The 20,568-nt window shown below is 45.3% G+C and overlaps 1 protein-coding gene across 9 annotated transcripts in view; it reads right to left on the bottom strand.

The window, feature by feature from the left end:
- MOS14 (ARM repeat superfamily protein) overlaps positions 1–20,568 on the bottom strand; it is a 223,380-nt gene that overhangs the window by 113,081 nt on the left and 89,731 nt on the right. The gene's annotated exons all lie outside the window — the stretch shown is intronic.

Below are 20,568 nucleotides of genomic sequence, written 5' to 3' on the forward strand. Positions count from 1 at the left end.
ATAAAACCCCCAGAACTGTACATGGTCATCTGAGAAGCCCCACTAGTGGGGCATTACCATGTGTGCAAAGGGGAGAGAGAGGTGCATGAGAGCAAATCATCGCACTACATGAGACAAGGGAGAAAGCAAGCTTTCCATTAAAGCTGTGATCACCAGCACCCACTACTCACACACACTTAGATGAAAATCAGCCCCCTCTTCAATTTGGGGCACTCCCTCTTGGGATGCGCTTTTCGAGTGTGTGTGTGTGTGTTGGCCTATAGGTTAATCTCCTACTATCATGTGTCCACTTTACTCCTTTTGGTTTAATTTCCTAGTACCCACCAACTTAAAGTCCTACCGAGGGGCCTAAAATGACTATAACTGAGCCTAGACACCCTTTTACTACTCGGATTTCAGTGCCAATCGATCCCACCATCTCGTGGCGACCTCGCCTTCATTGTTGCGGGTGAAACTCCCAGCCATTGGTTGTTTCACAATGGCCATATGTACGACCATTTGTGACTACAAAAAGGAGGTCCCAAAAATGAAGTAAAAGTCGAGGGAAGGAGACCAGCAAATAAGGTCAGTGTTTGTCACAGTCTCGAGACACCCCCCTCTTGAAATCGCAAATGTCCTTGATTGCATGTCAGATATACATGCCATAGATGATTTAGTGTGACTAGCACCCTTTTATCATCACATGTATCCGCAAGAAAGATCATGAAACATAGATCCAAATGATTTAATGAAACCTTCATACTTTTGTCATTTCTATATATCATACAAGTGAACATTATACCTTCAACAGTTGTTAAGCAATGTACACTTCTATTGCACTGAATCCGTATGTAGATATGATGTGCTAGCTCCAAGATCGCCCCTCTTTTGAGCACGTTGAGTTGGGGCATATGTGGGTTGCAAACCAAAAGCTTCAAGGTAAAGCTGCAATACATTTGGTGACTCTAGTAGTTCACTTTCTTCCATCCACTTTGCATCCATAGGTGAATAGATTTGGAACTTTCCAAATAACGTCTTGCAACTGCCCCCTTAACTTTTTTTTCCTTATCTGCTCAAGTACCAAGATCTCATCAAGTTTCTCAACTTCAGGTTGATCATCATCGGGCATATCTACCGGCACATCACCGACAAAAGGTCTTAGAAGACTCACATAAAACGCATTATGAATCTTCCAAGTGTCACGCAATTTAACTCTATAAGCAACATCGTTGATCTTGTCAAGTACTTGAAAAGGCCCATAGTAACGCATGCTGAGCTTGGGAAACAACCTTTCCTTTCCCTTCATCTTCTTTAATGTGGCCTTTTGAAACCGCAAAAGAGCCCAATCACCACATGAAAACAACAGTTCACTGACGTGAACTGTTGATCGTCGATGACAATCGGTAGCCCTTTTTTACTTTGCCCAATTCTTCTCCAAGGCAAGCTTAATTTTCTTATACATTTAATCCATATTCTCTACATATCGATCTGCTTCAAAAATCTTGTCCTTAGGCCACCCTAAACAATTTCAAAAGGTTACTTGCCTGTTGACAAATGCACCGTATTGTTGTATGCATACTCAAGCATGGGTAAATAATGTTCCCACTTGCCCTTCTTATCTGACACACAGCATTTAGCAGATGTAATACAGTAGAATTAGCCTCTTCTGACTGTCGACCAGTTTGTGGATGAAATGAGGAGGAAAACTTGAGCGTAGCCCATGTTTTCAAACAAGCCTCCAAAATAGGCTCGTCATGATCTAGTGCTCGCTGCTCACACCCTGCGCACCCCTTCCACCCCGCTTGCATTGCTTGTTCCCCTCCCCCCACCCCCACCAAAAAAACCCTCTTCGTTCTCGCTGTGTTGGCCTACCTTATCTTGTTTCGGTCCTCCCTTCTAAGAAAGGGTTGTCGGCACCTCGTCCGCCAACAATAGCAAACACAGACGGACTCTCGTGCTCCCCCACAGAGGTACTCAGATGAAGCCTCCTCGCCAACGTCAAGCCCCCTCGCCCAACACCGCCGAGCCTACCATCCGACTTGCTCTATCGCCAGCAAAGCAAGTGAGCCTTGCAATAGAGGTGGAGCGCCTTCAGGCCACCTCTCTCATCTGCAAGATCATTGGCAGTCGTCCCGCTAGAGGTGAGATACACGACCTCCTCCAAGCCCGCTTATAGAAAAGGTGGCAAAGATTATTGGCATCTAGCTTCTCGGGCGAGGATACTACCAAATCGAGTTTGAGACTCGAGAACGCTGCCAAGGTCATTTCGATGTGCCCGTTGTCCATCTGAGCGGTTAGAGCTCATTTCCAACAATGGTGCCAGGGTTTCAATCCAGCTTCGGGTCTTCTTGTCAGGGAGGCAGATCTGCCCATTTCGGTATTCTTACCCGGCCTTAGGAGGAAGGACTTACCGCTTCTTTCAAGGATTGGTTTCGAGGTAGGGACAGTCTTGGAGACCACGTGCATGGCAGCTTCAGTTGTAGACAAGGCTGCTGGTGAGCCTTCAATACACGTTCTCATTCATGACACTCATACCCTCCCGAAGGTGGTTCTTCTATCAGGGGGGAGTGGATGGTGGTTACACCAGAGGGTGGAGTATTCGGGACTCCCGAACCAATGCTTCATTTGCAAGCAGATGGGCCACTTAGTGAAGGCATGTCCTTGCAAGAGATTTCAACCCACAACGCATGCTCAACCCCCCAAGGCTAAACAAGCCCAGCAGACAAGTACCTAGGACACACAGGCTAACACTTTGCACACGCCAGTTGAAGACTGGCAACAAGTGCTCGGCTACCGTCGGCAGAGACGGGCTCGTCACACTGTCCCCCTTGTGGCCAACCTCTTGCAGCTCAACAGCATTGGGTTCCGACAAGGAACCGTTTCGACCCTTTGCAGCAGGAGTCCTCTAAGGAGGACCCCTCCACCTCAGCTCCCCCCCCCCCCCCCTCACCTTCAGACTCCTTTCCTTTGTTTTGGCATGGGTGAGACAATCACTTCAAAAGCATTTGTCTAGAGGCCACTCGGATGCGGATTACTCCCCATCAAACCGGCCTCGAAGATAGCAAGATTGGTTGTTATTGCAACATCGTTCTTTTGTCACTGATCCCATGAGGATTTCATGCAATGTACAATGTTTAGGTGGGCCCCGGTTCAACGCCAGAGGGGCCGCTTGCGCAAAGAGCTTCAGAGATGCTTTGTGGGTGGTATAATTGATATTCTTATGCTGCAGGAGCATCATCTTTGTGAGAGCCACATTCGGCATTGTGGTCACATTCTGCGTGGCCGCTATGAACTTTTTGATCACTTGCTTTTGGGCCAAGGGCATTCAAGGAGGGGTATGTATGACTATGCCGACTCATGGCAGAAAGCCATTGTGGTCAGTGGTATTATTGTACCAGGTAGGGCCCACTGGATTACTATGCAAGTTCATGGTTGCCTCATGGGCTTCTTGAACACCTATGAACCCAATGTGGCAAGTTTTGTAGAGTATTTGCCGCATGTAGAGCGGTGATGTGTTGGGGGAGGCTTCAACATGTTGGAGAACCCCCCAGACAGGATTGGAGGTAGTCATTCTATTGTGCATGGGGTTGAGTTAGCAGCTTGGGAGCGGTAATGTATGATGAAACCTGCCCGTGGGGTGGTGAACTTTAAGCTTTCACCCGATCTTTAACACTTGGACTTTACGACACAAAGCAATGACTTCAGAGTAACCTGTAACTGAGACTGGAATTACACTTCAAAACAAAAGCACGGCCAGGAAGCTAGAATGCTCCCAAGCAGATAGTGACACCTGTAGGCCCCAAAGGTTAGCGCCCCTTCCGGTATTTCTTTATTACCTTTCAGGAATGAGGAATAAACTACAAAAACCAGAGTCCTTGAGACCCTTACGTGTTTCCAGCAAGATGGCACCTGTGCAGGTAAAATTTTGGCAACATAACAGCCCCAAAACTTGCCCGGAACAGTCTCCCAAGCTATAACTCGTTTCCATTAGCATAAACCCCCTATTTCCTGCGTAAAAACAGTAATTATAGTACGCTGTAATTACTGGTTTTCTCTCTGTTTTCAGCCCTAAACAGCCCCCAAACTGTCGTCTAACAATGGGGCATTGTTCCCAATGCTCCCGGCATCAAGACGACCGCAAAACAGTCCAAATTCAGCGTGTACACAGCGCTGAAAACGCACCTGTATGGTGAGGTTATCACCCTCACCGGTGCGTGCTTTGGTGTAGCAATTAGCTACACCCGTTCCTGTTCAGAGAGGCTCTTGTCTCGACATAGAAGCATAAATCCACACAGCCGTACATTGGTCAAATAAGAATCCCACTTGAGGGGCATAACATAACTGCTCATAGGTGAGAGAGAGAGCAGCACGTAGCGTGCAGAGCATCACTCCTAGCGCCACACTCTACATAAAAGGGAAAGGAAGCACTCCATAGCTCTTGCACCTGTTGCAATCCACCTGAAGGCTGAAAATGGTGCCCCTTCTGCTGATAACCAGCTCTCCCAGAGTGGCAAATCACTCACAAAGTGACACCTCGCCCACTTTCCGAATTTGGCCAACTTGGCTAAAAATATCTCAACTCGTGCGTCGATTGACTTGGCAGCAGAGCAATAAAATGTTCCCCTTGTCATTCCAAAGCTAATGACGCGAACACATTTTCAGGTCCAAAATAGCAGTTCCCTAAATTTTAGGAGATGCTTCCATGGCACTCACACTAGTCCTCTGACCATCAATCACCACTGGAACCATATCTCGAAATGCAATGTCGGCCAACTATCAGGTGATTTACACTCGTAGCCCTACCGTGGCTAACCTTAATCAATTTGTCCAACGTTAGTGCTCAGTGGCCGTCCGGCCTAGACTCTCACTGTCCGCCTCACACCATGCAACTCAGGCATTGGCATTTCCAAAGGGGTGCCTTAAAGCAAGTCATAAAATTTCCCCAAAAAGAAATCAACAAGTAAAGTTAGTTGCCACAGACTCGTGACATATCCCAACTTTACAGCTGCACCACCTTCTTTGTAAGCTTTCGGCTTCTCCAGTGTCCCCAAGTTGTCATAAGGAATGGTCTGCAACATGGGCATTGTAGTAGGCATGATCGGCACATCTTGGCCATTAACATTTTGCATCAAAGGTGCGGTATCTGGCTGCTGTTCAGAAAAACCAGCCATGCCAGATTGACCCTGTGGCACCCCAAACTAGCCCTGGTTGCACTGAAAACCTTGCTGCATGCCCATACTACCATAAATGGGGTTTGGCATCATGCCTTGCATACCCCCAAACACTGTTCCTGGTATGTCGGCTGACTTCCAGGCGCATAATAAACCATACTTTGGAACACAGATCCACCTCCGAAATATCCAAGATGTACCGTGGGTGGTGGAAAAACCTGATGGATTTCCTGGAGACTGGTCCCTGTCCATTCAATGCAACATTTTGACCCTGAAAGGTGGTGGGCTGAACTGGCAAAACCTATGGAGTAGGGATCCTCGCCACCTGTTCATGGACAGAAGGGACTTGTTTAGGAGCCTGACGTGACTCTGCAACATGTGAATGCTCCCCGTCCTGCTAAGACGCATGGGGGACCTGGGCTTAAGCCTCAACGGGCTTTGTACGCTAAGCGCGTTCACTTGCCTCCTATGACTTTGATGGTGCTTGCAGATATTCCACAAACCTGGGATTCTGCACCAACTCGGTGAAGACATTCACAGTAGCAACTACCTGTGTCCTGAACACATTCTCTTCAAAGTGCCCAGTCGTCAACCCTTGAACCTGTTCTCGTTGTGCATTCACATGAACAAAAGGCGTAGACACTGGCAGTCGTGAACTCTCACCAACTTCATGCTGTAAAGGCATAGCCTGTCTACCCTAGGAAGAGGAACCCTCTTCTCTAGCATCATTTGTCCTCTCAGCCTTAGTGTAATTCCAAGTTCCTGTGCTTTGTGTCTTCGCCGCAAACCAACCAAGGCTCACTTCTTGAGGAAAAAGTGATCTTGTCCTGGCAACCGAACCATGAAACCGGCCCCTGAGACTTTAGCTTTCGCTCGATCTTTAATACTTGGACTTTACGACACAAAGCAATGACTTAAGAGGAACCTGTAACTGAGACTGGAATTACACTTCAAAACAAAAGCACGGCCAAGAAGCTAGAATGCTCCCAAGCAGATAGTGACACCTGCAAGCCCCAAAGGTTGGCCCCTTACGGTATTTCTTTATTACCTTTTAGAAATGAGGAATAGACTACAAAAACCAGAGTCCTTGAGACCTTTACGTGTTTCCAACAAGATGGCACCTATGCAGGCAAAATTTCGGCAGTATAACAACCCCAAAACTTGCCCTGGACAGTCTCCCAAGCTCTGACTCGTTTCCAATAGCATAAACCCCCTATTTCCTGCGTAAAAACAGTAATTACAGCACCCTGTAATTACTGGTTTTCTCTCTGTTTTCAGCCCTAAACAGCCCCCAAACTGTCGTCTAACAATGGGGCATTGTTCCCAATGCTCCCGGCATCAAGACGGCTGCAAAACAGTCGAAATTCAGCATGTACACAGCGCTGAAAACGCACATGTGGTGAGGTTATCACCCTCACCGGTGCTTGCTTTGGTGTTCCTGTTTAGAGAGGCTCTTGCCTCAACACAGAAGCATAAATCCACACACTTGTTCATTGGTCAAATGAGAAGCCCACTTGAGGGGCATAACATAACTGGTCGTAGGGGGGTGAGAGAGAGAGCAGCACGTAGCGTGCAGAGCATCACTCCTAGCGCCACACTCTACATAAAAGGGAAAGGAAGCACTCCATAGCTCCTGCACCTGTAGCAATCCACCTGAAGGCTGAAAATGGTGCCCCTTCTGCTGATAACCAGCTCTCCCAGAGTGGCAAATCACTCACAAAGTGACACCTCGCCTAGTTTGCGACTTTGGCCAACTTGGCTAAAATTATCTCGATTGGTGCGTCAGTTGACTGGGCAGCAGAGCAATAAAATGTTCCCCTTGTCATTCCAAAGCTAATGAAGCGAACACATTTTCAGGTCCAAAATAGGAGTTCCCTAAATTTTAGGACATGCTTCCATGACACTCACACTGGTCGTCTGACCATCAATCACCACTGGAACTGAAACAAAAGAGGAGATGGATCTCCCGGCTACACAGACCGCCTACAAATACATGTCAGACGAACCACCCGACCATAGCCACCATCCGGCAGCTCTCCCATGCTGGGGCCAACGTCCGAGGACATAGGCGTGCACCTGTAAGACTGGGCGTCCCATACCACATGGCCTCACCTCCTCGAGGTGACCTCGCGCACTCCTAGCCTCGCGGGCTAACCACTGGCACTCTGCCAGTGGGGGTCGATAACTGCAAATGAGGCCTTGGCCTCCCTTTTATAATAATGGCCGGCCACACTAGACGTATTCACACTACGTCCGCCCGGACACTGGACGCCCATCCCGACGGCATCTAGGCTAGATCCCTTCTCCTGTGAGCGGGACATAACCCCCTTAAGAATCATTGATGTCCTCATCAATGAACTGGGGATATTGAGCCTTCAAAGCTCTAGCAAGTTCCCAAGTAGCAAACCTTTCAGATTGATCCTTCCATTTAATTAAGTACTCATAATAAGCCTTTTGACGTGAATGACGGGCACGATGATCTAAAACCACTTCTGGTTCTTGAGGAATAAACTCAGTTTGCATATCTTGACATACATTTTCCTCGATAGGCAGAATAATGTCGGCTTCGCCCAATTTCACTCTAAGGCGGCTGACATGAAACACTAGATGTACACTAACATCTGAAGGAAGAGCCAGTTTGTAGGCAACTTGGCCAATTTTCTTTGTGATCAAGAACGGACAACAATATCTAGCTGAAAGCTTATAATGCTTTCCCGTTCGCATAGTCTTGGAATCCTTGGGTATCTTCAGATAGACCCATTGTCCCACATCTAGAGTCCTTGGAGATCTCTTTTGATTAGCATAGGTTGTGACTCGATCACGAGCCGTTCTTATACTATCCTTAGCCAATTCGAGCATTTCTTGCATGTCATACAGGAAATCACGAGCTTGGCATTCCTTGACTTTCTCCAAGCCAATAGCAATTGGGGATTTAGGCTCAAATCCATACATCACCATGAACGGGCTAAATCCAGTAGCAAAATGCTTGCTACTATTATAGGCAAACTCTAACTGTGAGAGATACCTTTCCCAATCAGATTGCCAGTGAGAGACATAGGCTCTCAACATGTCCTCTAATGTTTGATTCATCCTCTCAGTTTGTCCGTCGAACTCAACTTCGTCTGAAGGTGAGCAAAGACATCTCGCCAAAATCAGCCAGTGAACTTAGTATCTCGATCACTGACGATATCTCCTGGGAGACCATACACCTTATAGAGCTGATCGACAAATAAAACCGCCAACTCATGGCTTTTAACTGTCGACTTCGTTGGTATAAACTTCGCCATTTTTGTGAGTCTATCGACCACAACCCAAATAGCGTCATTGCCCCGACTAGTATTTGGCAAACCAACGATGAAGTCCATGGAAATACTCTGCCACTTGGCAACTGGGATTTCCAATGGATGTAGCAGGCCAGCTTTCCTAAGGCGCTTTGCCTTGTTGACCTGACATTGAGCGCATCTCTTCACATAGCTCTCTATGTAAGAGCGCATTCTTCGCCAATAGAAATATCATTTGACCAAAGCCAAAGTTCTCTGGATGCCTGGGTGCCCAGCGCTAGGAACATCGTGGCATTCACACAAAATCTTTGTCGAATGTCATCGATTTCCGGCACGCAGACTTTACCATTTCTAAACAATAGTCCACCTCTTATGGAATATTGTCGTTGTCTCGTCTCTCCAGCACGACTCACTTGGGTCTCCGGACCACCCAAGCGTGTATACGAGTAATGCCCCGCTTCGACCTCGTTCCACATCTTGCCAAAAAGGCCATCGGAACGACATAGCCCTCGGAGAGAGAGAGATAGAAATCCGTCGAGATTTCAGCCATAGACAAGGCATTAACCTCAGGAATCCTGCTGAGCGCATCGGCAACTCGATTGCTAGATCCTTTTCTATAACGGATCTCAAAGTCAAACTCTTGCATAAGCTCAACCCATCTATCCTTCCGGCCCTTGAGATCACCCTGATCACAGATATAGCGCAAGGAATGATAATCTGTCCATGCAACAACCGTAGAGCCATACAAGTAGTGCCGCCATTTCCTCAGGGCGTGGACTACGGCATAAAGCTCCTTCTCATACATTGGATAACACATCTCAACGTCATAAAGTTTCTTACTTTCAGACGAAACAGGACGTCCATCCTCGTATAATGCCGCACCAATAGCATAATCACTAGCATCCGTTTCAACCACAAACGCTTTGCTATGATCCACAATGTGCAATATTGACGCAGTAGTCACCAAGTGCTTTATGTCCGAAAGCTCTCGTCGAGACGCTCATTCCATACAACATCGAAGTTGCCTAAAAATGGTCTTAGCAGATCATTTATCATCTGCCGGGACGTAATTGGAGCATTAGTTGTAACAGACTTGCACACTCCAAGTCAAGAATCAACCGCGACAGCACCAAATAATCACTTCAAAACAATTCATAGACCACAATAGATTTGCACTAGTCCGACGGAGTTCCGTACCTAGAGATATTGGCCCCAAAGACTGGCGCCCCTTTCAGTATTTCTTTTTATATTAATCAAATCAAAGTAGAAGAGTGTGGCTAGGGTTTCACTCTCAGACTCTGCGTCTAGATGCTCTGAAAAGTGAAGCCCTCTCCACATATTTAAAGATACAAGGGATGCCCAAAAGCAGAGCCCCAAAAGCTTTTAAAATAAAAAGCATAAGAGCTCAAAAGCTCTTCTCTCTCAAGTTCTCCTTTTTTTGTTTTAAAAAAACATTCTCTTCAAAAGCGAAATTCGCGTTGCTCATCATTTTATTTTATTTTTAAAAATTTTCCCAACCTCCGCGATTTTCGAAAATTAGGGTTTCTTACAGAAATTAGGGTTTGCAACAATTTTAGGGTTTCTGCTATCCGCCACGTCATCACTTTGTGACATACACCCCTCTTGAAAGGATTGTAATCGACCGCAATTACTCCTGCAAAACCGACAAAAGCCATAAACCGTCTTAGCAGACACTGATTGTTAGTACCTACGTACTAGGAACACACATCTAGCACATGTACAAAATCGACAGTCACATCACAGCACATCACCAGACGCGTTCAGGTAGCAGCACGGTTGCGGTACCTTGGTGCGCAGGCACCACAGGCTTCATCCTGAGGGTACTCTTCATCTCCTCTTACGGTTGCATCCCTAGTGGAGGTGCTACAAGTTCCATACTCACAAGGGACACCTATTTTTGGGCTTCTCATCTCCGCTTTTCCGTCCCCACTTGCCGTCCCGCCCTCATTTTTACACTAAAAATCCATTTGAGCCCCGTCCCAACTCCTTGGGATGCGTCCCTTGTGACTATGGCTACAACACCGACTCCAAGAGATGCAACGGCAACTCACGGAGTTGCATGCCACACAGGTCCCGTTTTCGCCCGTAGTCATGAACACTTCGCCTCTTCAGTTCCATCTCGATCCCTTCAAAGAGGAAAGAAAAAATGTGAAGAGACCGCTATTGATTCATTTCGCCAGACCTACTTTCGTTTGTATCGTTTCGCCGATGCCGAGCGCATTAGCCAGATATAAATCATGTTCCAGAGCAAGGCTTACGCCTAATGGGCTGGTTTACGACCTAAGCCACAACTTGGGCACAATTCAAGACGATCTTTTGCGCTCGCTTTGTGCAAGTGGATAAGATCGAGTGCTTCAAGAAGCTGTTCAAGTTGGACGAAAACCTTGCACGCTTACTCAAAGGAATTCAAGGACTTAGTCCACAAGACGAAAGCCTTGGAGGATCCGCACGTCATATTGCAGATGCTTTATCTGTTTGGATTGTCGTTGGCTTACCAAAATGAGGTATTGCGGAATCCTGATACTTCGCTAGAGGACATCTATAAGCTCGCCAAGAACTATAATAATACCTTGGCGGCTTCTTGAGGTGGCCCGATGAACAGGGAAACTCTTCGTCGTGGTCCCTCCACGTCAAAGTATAAGCGCTCAAACGCTTCGGCAACTATAAATCAGTCATCGGACCCTCCGTAGAAGAAATCCAAGCACGATGGGAAATCAAAAGAAGAACCGTTGTTTCGATTGCCATCACACCGGCCACTTCCACGGCAACAAGGCGCGTCTGAAGCAAAAGAGAAAGCCGTCTACCTCCGCATCGGCAACTACTTCGGTAAATGTCGTCGACAATCCACGTACTTTGTCTTTTTCTCATTCAAAGATTTTCCACATTAATACACATAGCTGCCCCGGTTGTCGCGTTAATAACGTTGTATTTGGCCTGCACGATCTTCTCCGGTTAAAGGAGAGATCAATGGCCATGCCGTGACGGTATTATTCGACAACGGCCCTATTCATAATTTTATTTCTTCTCGTGTGGTAAAAGCACTTAAGCTCAGCCTGTCACCCGCAAACCATCTGTATGTGGTTCGTTATGCAGAACATCGGAGCGATCAATGGACTGAGGTTGTGCCACGACTCGATCTCCAAATCCAGTGTTACCACAAAGTCTTGGACTTCCGCATCATGGGCCTTGAGCATGTAGATGTTATTTTAGGCATGCCATGGTTTTATGATAAGACAGTTTCTTTGTCTATTGATTATGCATCGCATACAATTTTCTTTGAACTTGATGGTGTGTATCGTGTGGTCGAGAGATCTCCTTCTTCCTTGACCGCCGATTATGATGTAAATCTTCTTTCAGCTAATTCGATGTATTGTATCATGATTCCAGTGTGCAACTTGCAGTCTTCATCCGAAAACTAATGTTACTGCATTGGCAACATCTGAGTCTTTGTCTGATCATGATGTGACTATTACACGTTATTTGGATTCTGTTTTGGCTGAATTTGCAGACGTTTTTCTGCCGGATTTACAAAATGGGCTTCCATCGTCTCGTGGGGCTTTTTCCCAGTAGCCATCCCGTCTCTCTGCAATCTTATAGGTTCATCCCGAAAGAGGAAAACGAGATAGCTAGGCACCTTCAAGTCTATCTTGCCAAAGGTTTTTATGAACCTAGTACATCTTTGTGCTTCTTCTCTTTAAAAAGGACGGTAGGAATGCGCTTCAGCATGGATTACAAAGGTCTCAATAAGGTCACTGTCAAGAATAAGTTTCTGTTACCTCGCATGGATGACCTTATGGATGCACTCTTGGGTGTTCATTTCACCAAGATCGATCTATGTTCCGAGTACCATCAGATACAGATATATCCGCGTAATGTCCCAAAAACTACGTTTCATACACGGTATGGACATTACTAGTTTTTGGTTTTACCCTTTGGGTTGACCAACACTCCTGCCACTTTCCAACAAATGACGAATGATCTCTTTTGTCCGTATTTGCGAAAGTAGGTTGTTGTATTCCTTGACGATATCTTAATTTATAGCACAACGCTCGAGGAGCATCTGCAACACCTTCATCTCGTCTTGCATGTTTCGAGGCGAGAAAAGTTGTATACGAAGCAAAGCAAGTGCGAATTTTTCCGAATAAAATTATTGTATCTGGGTCATGTCATCTCGACGGATGGCATTCACATTGACCCTGAGAAGATACGTCATGTGCTGGATTGGCCCATTCTTCGCACGATTGGGCAAGTAGAATCTTTTTTAGGTTTTACTGTCTTCTTTTGAAAATTTATTTAAGACTACTCTCGTATTGTTGAGCCCCTTACTTGTTTGTTAAAGGGCGTCCAAAGCAAAAAAAGTAGTGTTAGTCCGTCCGTTCGATGGACCGATGAGCTCAATCAATGTTTCCAAACATTGAAGCGACTTGTTACTATTGCACCGATGTTGCAGATTGTGGATCTGAATAAACCCTTTGTGGTGGAAACGAATGCCATTGATTATGCTATCGGCACTGTCCTATTCCAGGATGGGCGGCATGTTGCATTTGAGAGTCGCAAGCTGACCTTCGTGGTTGAAAGGCAAGGTGGTTGACCTCATGCAGGAGTTCGACTTTGATAAGGGCGTCGGCTACCATATTGGTAGCACCCTGGCATACACCGTACTTTGGCCTTGGTTGGCCAGTATTTTTATTGGCCGCACATGAAAGCTTTTGATGCAAAGTACAACACCCGCGGGACAACTGCTCTCAAACTCTACGTCTAAATGCTCTGCACAGAGGGTCCCAAGGGTTCTATTTATTCATATAAGGGTTCTATTTATTCTTACAAGGGATGCCCCAAAAGCAATCAATCACAAAAAGCATCTGATCCAAACATTGCCCTAAGAGCATTTAGCACAAATAGCGGAAATCCGTACAACAAGCCACGTGGAATGTCAATGCGATTCATGAATATTCGTAGAGCTGCCATGTCAACATGCCAGAATGATTCATGGAATTCCGTACTATTGTCCACGTCATCTGCTCGTTCGTCCGGACAAAACTGCAACGTCATCATTTTGTGACATACCCCCCTCTTGAAAGAATTGTAATCGCCCTCGATTACGCTTATAAAATCAGACATAAGCCATATACCACTTCAATAAGACACTGACTCTAAGTACCGACGCACTAGACGACAGAAATCTAGCCCTTGTACAAAGACAATAGTCACATCACATTCAGATCATATACAATAGAATCCATTCTGACCTAGGACCGTCATTCTTGGCAACGTATTTAGCGATCGCATCTAGATCCACATTGGACCTCACTGTTGTCGGATTAACTAATTCTTATTGCAATCAAGTCCTATTTCAAAATTATTCATTCATAGATTCATAAAGCGGAATATTGTCAGCTCATGAGTATCTTTTTCAATTTTCTGTTCAATATCTATTCTAGAGCGAGTATATCATCGCTCAGTTCTATTTTCAGATTATTGGTCGTTCTCATTCTTCTGCCTTTTTGGGGCACCGCGCAAATATATGTCCTTGTTCTCCACAAACAAAACACTTCCCTATTTTGAGATATTCATCTTTCTGTTCCTTTGTGAGTCGAGGTCATGTATTTTCTAGTATTCTGCTCCTATCACCACTTGTCGTAGGTTGATCTGTTGGATAAGTTACCCGAATGCATAGTAAAGCCTTGCTTAGCATGTCCCATCAACTACTGTATGGATTCACATTTCTGTAACAAGCAGTAATATCGTATCTCTTTGGGCAGTCCACAGCAGAATTTTCTTAGCGAGATCTACTTTTCTTGGCCTTCTTCTTGTTCTTTCCATATCTCTGATTCTTTCATCGTTTCTTGCTCTTTCTGTCCTCATCACTCGAATTAAAAGAGGAAGAGTTATCCGAACTGTCAGAAGAAGATGAGGACGAACTAAACAACCCCTCGAAGCATACATGCTTCTTCTGTTTTCTAGCATTCGCAAAAGAAGGTTGACGACCCAAACATCCAGGGTAGTCGGTTCCCTTGTTGCGTTTCTTCAGTTGCTTCTTCGTCCCCAAAAGTTGGTTGACTTGTCTTTCGACGACGTCATCGAGTTCATCTTCATTAAATATCCGTGGGATAGGAGGTTTCTTGGGCTGACTTTAATGGAAAGTCGATGGCTGTCTTCCATCAAAAATGCTGGTCCAAAAACTGCCCTAAAAGCATTCAATGTAAATCGCAGAAATCCGCATAGCCTGCCGCGTGGCAAGGCAGTGCGATTCACGGGGGTCCGTACAGCTACCACCTTAGCATCCCAAAGTGATTCACCGAATTCCATATTGTTGTCCACGTCATCTGTTGGTCCGTCCGGGCAATACTACCACGTCATCATTTTGTGACAATGTTCCTGACGTCAATTTGATTGGGAACGCCATCTCCCACAAATTGAGTTTGCTTATAACAGTACAAAACCCTCGACTACTGGCTATAGCCCGTTTATGCTTATGTACGGTTATGAGCCAAACCCACAATTGTCACAAAATTCAAGGGGATCAAGATATGATCGATAGCCGATTTCTTACATGATATACAAGAAATGCTTCAGATCACAACAAAATCGTGCCACTTTTTATGCTAATCAGCATCGACAACCGTGCAAACTCCAAGAGGGCATGTGGGTGGACCTTCCGGTACCAAAGGATTCTCGAATGATCCGAATTGGTCCATGCTCGAAGTTATCTTCTTGTTATTGTGGTCCGTTCCAGATCATAAAGAAGATAAGTAGGGTTTCTTATAAGTTGGACCTGCCTCAAGGCATTAATGTTCATCCCGTGTTCCACGTGAGTCGTTTGAAAGAACGGTTAGGGCAAGATAATTTAGTAATTCCTCCTGAGCAAGCCCCGAACTTCGAAGGCACCACCTGTTACACTCCACTTCAACCCGAATCGGTTCTCGATCAAAGGGTGTGCAGGTCTTGTAAGACTTCGTACCCCGAGTATTCGATCAAGTGGAAGCATTGTCCTAAATCCCAAGCTACTTGGAAACAAGTTAGATCATTAAGGAATCGCTTTCCCAGTTTCATGGATGATGGGGGGAAGTGTTACATTCCTCGACATCAGGATGGGCGCTTGCAGTATGTCCGGCTAGTGTGAACCTGGCTGTTTAGTTATGAAGTCCTATAAATAGGAATTGGGTCTCATTTATGAGACATCTTGTGTGATCATCACACTTGGGACTCTTCGCCCTTGGTAGCTCTGCCCGCACACCCATACTGGTGTGGGTTTGGTGGCCCCCAGGCTCGAGGTGAGCCCGTATTGGCTCTATGGCTGGGAGGTGAGCCTCATGTCCGCTTACTATGTGTGTCTAGGAGTGAGTTTGGCTTGTGTCATGTCAAGCATGCAGGATGGATCTGACGTGGGACCAACAGGCACCATGAGTTTGCCTTTCATCAACAGGCATCTCAGTGGACCCAGGTAGGTGACAAAGTTACTCGTGAGTTCTTTGAGACTGTGGGGCCTTTCCATGCACATACCAGTGTTAGCCTATTGAGGAGACTTTGATGGGTCAGGTGCTTCAGAGCCTGAGGATATACGTGCGGTTGCTACTGACTTTTATCGTGAGTTGCTTTTAGCTGAGCTTCAATTAGAGTGTCACAGAGGCCGCACAGAGCACACTTCGGCAGAGATGCCTTGCCTAGTTACTGACGAGATGCATCAAAGACTAAAGACGTCTCTCCAGCTAGAGGAGCTCCATGAGGCCCTCAAGGCACTTCCCCGAGGTAGCTGCCTAGGGGAGGATGGTTTGACACCCAGTTTTATCTTGGAGTACTGGAAGCTACTTGGTTCGGATCTATGTAGCGCCTACCAGCACATCACCCAAAAGAGATGTCTGCCAGCTTGAGTCAGGGTCTGATTTACCTTATTCCAAAGGAGGGGGGCTCCTTGGATGAGATTCGACAGTAGCGATCCACCACTATTCTCCAGCTCAACCTACAAAATCTTAGCAAAGGCTCTTAGTTTGAGAATTCAGCCACTACTTGAAAGCATTATACATGAGACTCAGACAGGTTTTGTCAAGGAGCACAATCATAGTTACCCAAAACGGAAAGTCAGAATGGGAAATCAGAACGGGGAACTACAACATGCATAAAATGCCATTCCTTGTTTCGGATACTCACTTCTGAAACACGGAACGGGGATCCGAAACAGGAAATTAGGATGGGAACAGGGACCTGAAAATTGCCATTCTTTGGGTTCAAAAGTCAGTTTTGCAGGGGAGACTCTACCGAAATTTTTCAGGTTTTCTATCATCTTCTTTAGTGGAGCGGATCTATCACTTTTGTTCCTTGTCGAGTGATGGCTTCATCATCGGAGAACTCTTTGTTCAACATTGAGAAGTTTGATGGCACTAACTTCCCATTTTGGAAGGAACAAATTTACAATGTCTTAGTACAGAAGAAGCAGATCCGGCCAATAAAGATGAAAGGGATAAAGCCTGAGGATATGGATGAGTATGATTGGCAAGAGTTGGATGAGCTTGCCAGGTCCACCATCATGCTGACTTTGTCAGAGAATGTGTACTTCAATGTGAACATGGAAAAGACTAGTTATGAGCTGTGGAAGAAGTTATGTGACTTGTATGAGAAGCAAAGTGCAGCATCACAGGTTTATTGGCTGAAAAAGTTAGTTGATTTGAAGATGGATGAGGGTACACCCATGTGCAACCATCTCAATTCAGTCAGCTTTCTGCGGAGGGAATCAATTTTGACAATTCGGTCAAAGCAATGTTCTTGCTAGTTACGCTGCCAGAAAGTTGGGATACTTTTCGCACAGCCATAAGTAACTCGGCACCTCCTGATGGTTTAACATGTGCTAATGTTGAGGACAGTTTGCTTACTGAAGAAGTTAGCAAGAAGAATCTTGATACTTCTCGTGGTACTAGCAATGCTCTCGTTGTTCGTGGTCGATCACAAGAAAAGGACAAGCACAATCATAGAGGAAAATCTCGTAGCAAATCACGTGGCCGAAAAGACATTCAGTGCTATCATTGCCACAAAAAGGGTCATATGAATGGATGACAAAGCAAAGTGGGAGAAATCTATGCAATCAAAAATGGACTCATTGCATAAGAATCAAACTTGGAAGTTGGTTCAGTTCCCTAAAGGTAAAAAGGCATTACCATGCAAATGGGTGTACAAGCAAAAAATTACACCTCATGGTAATAAACCCAAGTACAAGGCATGACTTGTTGCTAAAGGATTTAAGCAGCAACAAGGTATTGACTTTGATGAGATCTTTTCTCCGGTTGTCAAGATGACTACTCTACAGTGTGTACTTGTGTTGGTTGCTAAAGACGACATGGAACTTGACCAGATGGATGTCAAGACGGCGTTCTTGCATGGTGATCTTCAAGAAGAAGTTTATATGCAGAAACCATAAGGTTTTGTTGAGAAGGGCAATGAAGACTTGGTGTGTCAGTTAGAAAAGACTCTTTATGGTCTAAAACAGTCATCAAGGGAGTGGTATCATAAATTCTACTCGTTCATGCTCTCTCAAGGCTACAAATGTAGCAATATGGACCATTGCCTCTACACTAAGCGAGCTAACGATGGTAGTTTGCTGATTTTGGTCCTTTATGTGGATGATATGTTAATTGCCAGGAAATGCAAGGATCAGATTTCAGCCTTGAAGTCAGAGTTACATGCAAACTTTGAAATAAAAGACATGGGTGAAGCAAGCCATATCCTTGGCATGCGCATCAAGCGAGATAGATGCAAGAAATTGGTCTATTTGTCTCAATCTGAGTACATTGCTAAAGTGCTCAAGCGTTTCATTATGGAGAAGGGAAAGGCATTGAGTACTCCATTGCCTCCATATGTGAAACTTTCTAAAAATGATTGCCCTAAGTCTGAAGAGGAAAAGGCTGAAATGGCACAAGTGCCTTATTCATCTACAGTTGGGAGTTTGATGTATGCTATGATTGCTACACGGCCTGATATTGCTTTGCAGTGGGAGTTGTTAGCAGATATATGTCAAATCCAGGCAAGAAACATTGGGAGGCAGTGAAAGGGGTTATGTGATATTTGAATGGTACAAAAGACATGTGCATTTGCTTTGAAAGAAAGGAAGCATGTGTAATTGGTTACATGGATGCACATTATGCAGGAGACTTGGACAAGAGAAGGTCCACTTCAAGCTATGTTTTTGAATTCACTGGAGGTACAGTTTCATGGCGATCTCGTTTGCAAGATTGTGTTACCTTGTATACTACAGAGGCTGAATATGTTGCAGCTTGAGAAGCTTGCAAAAAAGCTATATGGCTTGGTCGGCTGGTGGGAGACTTGGGACTCAATGTTGAGATGCATGTGTTACATTGTGATAGCCAAAGTGCTATACAATTGGCATAGAATCCAATGTTTCATGCAAAGACAAAGCATGTGGATGTGAAGTATCACTTCATTCGTGAGGTGCTTGAGGAAAAGCGATTGCAGCTTGCCAAGATTCACCACTGAAAACCGTGCTGATCTTCTAACAAGGGGCTTACCTTCAGAGCGGTTTGCACATTGTCGGGCACTCATGGGCATTGGGTAGATGATCATGGACATTGTCTACATGTATTGTATATATATATACATTGTCACCCCAGCTTAAAGGCACATTGTCCTTTAAGTGGGAGGTTGTTGGGGTGGTAAAGCCCAATGTGCCGGGCCTAAGTGTTGGGCGGCCGGAGAGTACCGGGAACTAACACTGACCATTCATTCTACATAAAAGAATAAGGACTCATAACCCTAACACTATTGTGTTTGGGGTCCACCCAAACCTGTGTCTCCTCTCTTCTCCATTGCTTCATACACACACACGCTCTCGCATGCGCTCTTCAGAGGAGAGAGGGCTCATGGCGTTGTCCATCTAACGCTTAGATTCCTGCGAAATCTTCATCATTGGTATACTATTCCTTCATGCAAAAAGTTCATGATGATAAGGAACTGACATAGCTAAAATTTGTGGCTTTCTCCGTAATGCATCAGCCACCACATTCTTCTTGCCTTCCACACACACAATCCGAAAGTGGAACAAAGAGAGAATGTTTGCCCATCGCATATGCTTTTCCGTGATTGTGTCAAGAAGTATCGCAAGGTCTAATAATCTGTTTGAACAACAAAATCAGCACCTAGCAAGTAGTGTTTCCAACTTGAAAGCGCATGAATCACGGCTAATAGCTCTTTCTCACAGATTTGCATAGTCTTATTTGGCCCTTGCAAGAATCTGCTTTCATAAGCTATTACCCAACCATCTTGCATTAACATTGCCCCAATACTATTGCCACACATCACACTCGATCACAACTGACTTCCTGAGATTTTGTAAAACAATTACTGGATCCGAAGTCATCTTTTCCTTCAAGAGATTAAAAGCTGAAATCTCCCTTTGTGTCCATTCGAAAGTGATCTCTTTCTTTTGCAAACCAAGTAGAGGTGAAGCAATCTCGGCAACACGAGACTGTGACATCAACAATGAAGGAGCCGCAACAAACCACCTAAACCAAAACAACAAGACCCCAACAAGAAAGGGAGGAAAAGAAAGAGAAAAAAATCAACAAAGAGAGGGAAAAGCAGGTAAACAAACTCTAAGGACATACTTTACCCATATGCACACACACGCACATACCCACCCAAAAGCAAGCCATCACAGTACATCAAAACAAAATCACCATGCAAAACCTTTGCATTACTCACACATACAACATGCACATACACACATACCCACACAGACATCTCATGATCTGGATAGTGGTCCAAAACCCACTCTCAAGAGACAATGAGAATCGCGCCCATATCTCGTAGCACACCGACTAGTGACATATGTAATGGCTCTGTCTCAGGCTCCAAATGGCATAGCTTGAATATCCTAGCCTCTGCAGGTATCCCCCTAAATCTACCAATCTCAACCTCAAGCTGACGTGAAGAGGTGTGTAACTGACCAATAATGCACCGTATCCCCCAAGATAAATGTGTATCCACGTAACTGAGTCTAGTCACAAACCCATACTCCGCCCGTTGGAGAAGATGCTCTCTATAGAAAGACATCTTTGCGCCCAACTCTAATGTCGGCTGAATCCAAGTCCTCCTAGTATCAAGCTGAGACA

This window comes from Adiantum capillus-veneris, chromosome 8, assembly GCF_014529385.1.
Source record: "Adiantum capillus-veneris isolate H3 chromosome 8, ASM1452938v2, whole genome shotgun sequence".
Lineage (NCBI taxonomy): Eukaryota > Viridiplantae > Streptophyta > Polypodiopsida > Polypodiales > Pteridaceae > Adiantum > Adiantum capillus-veneris.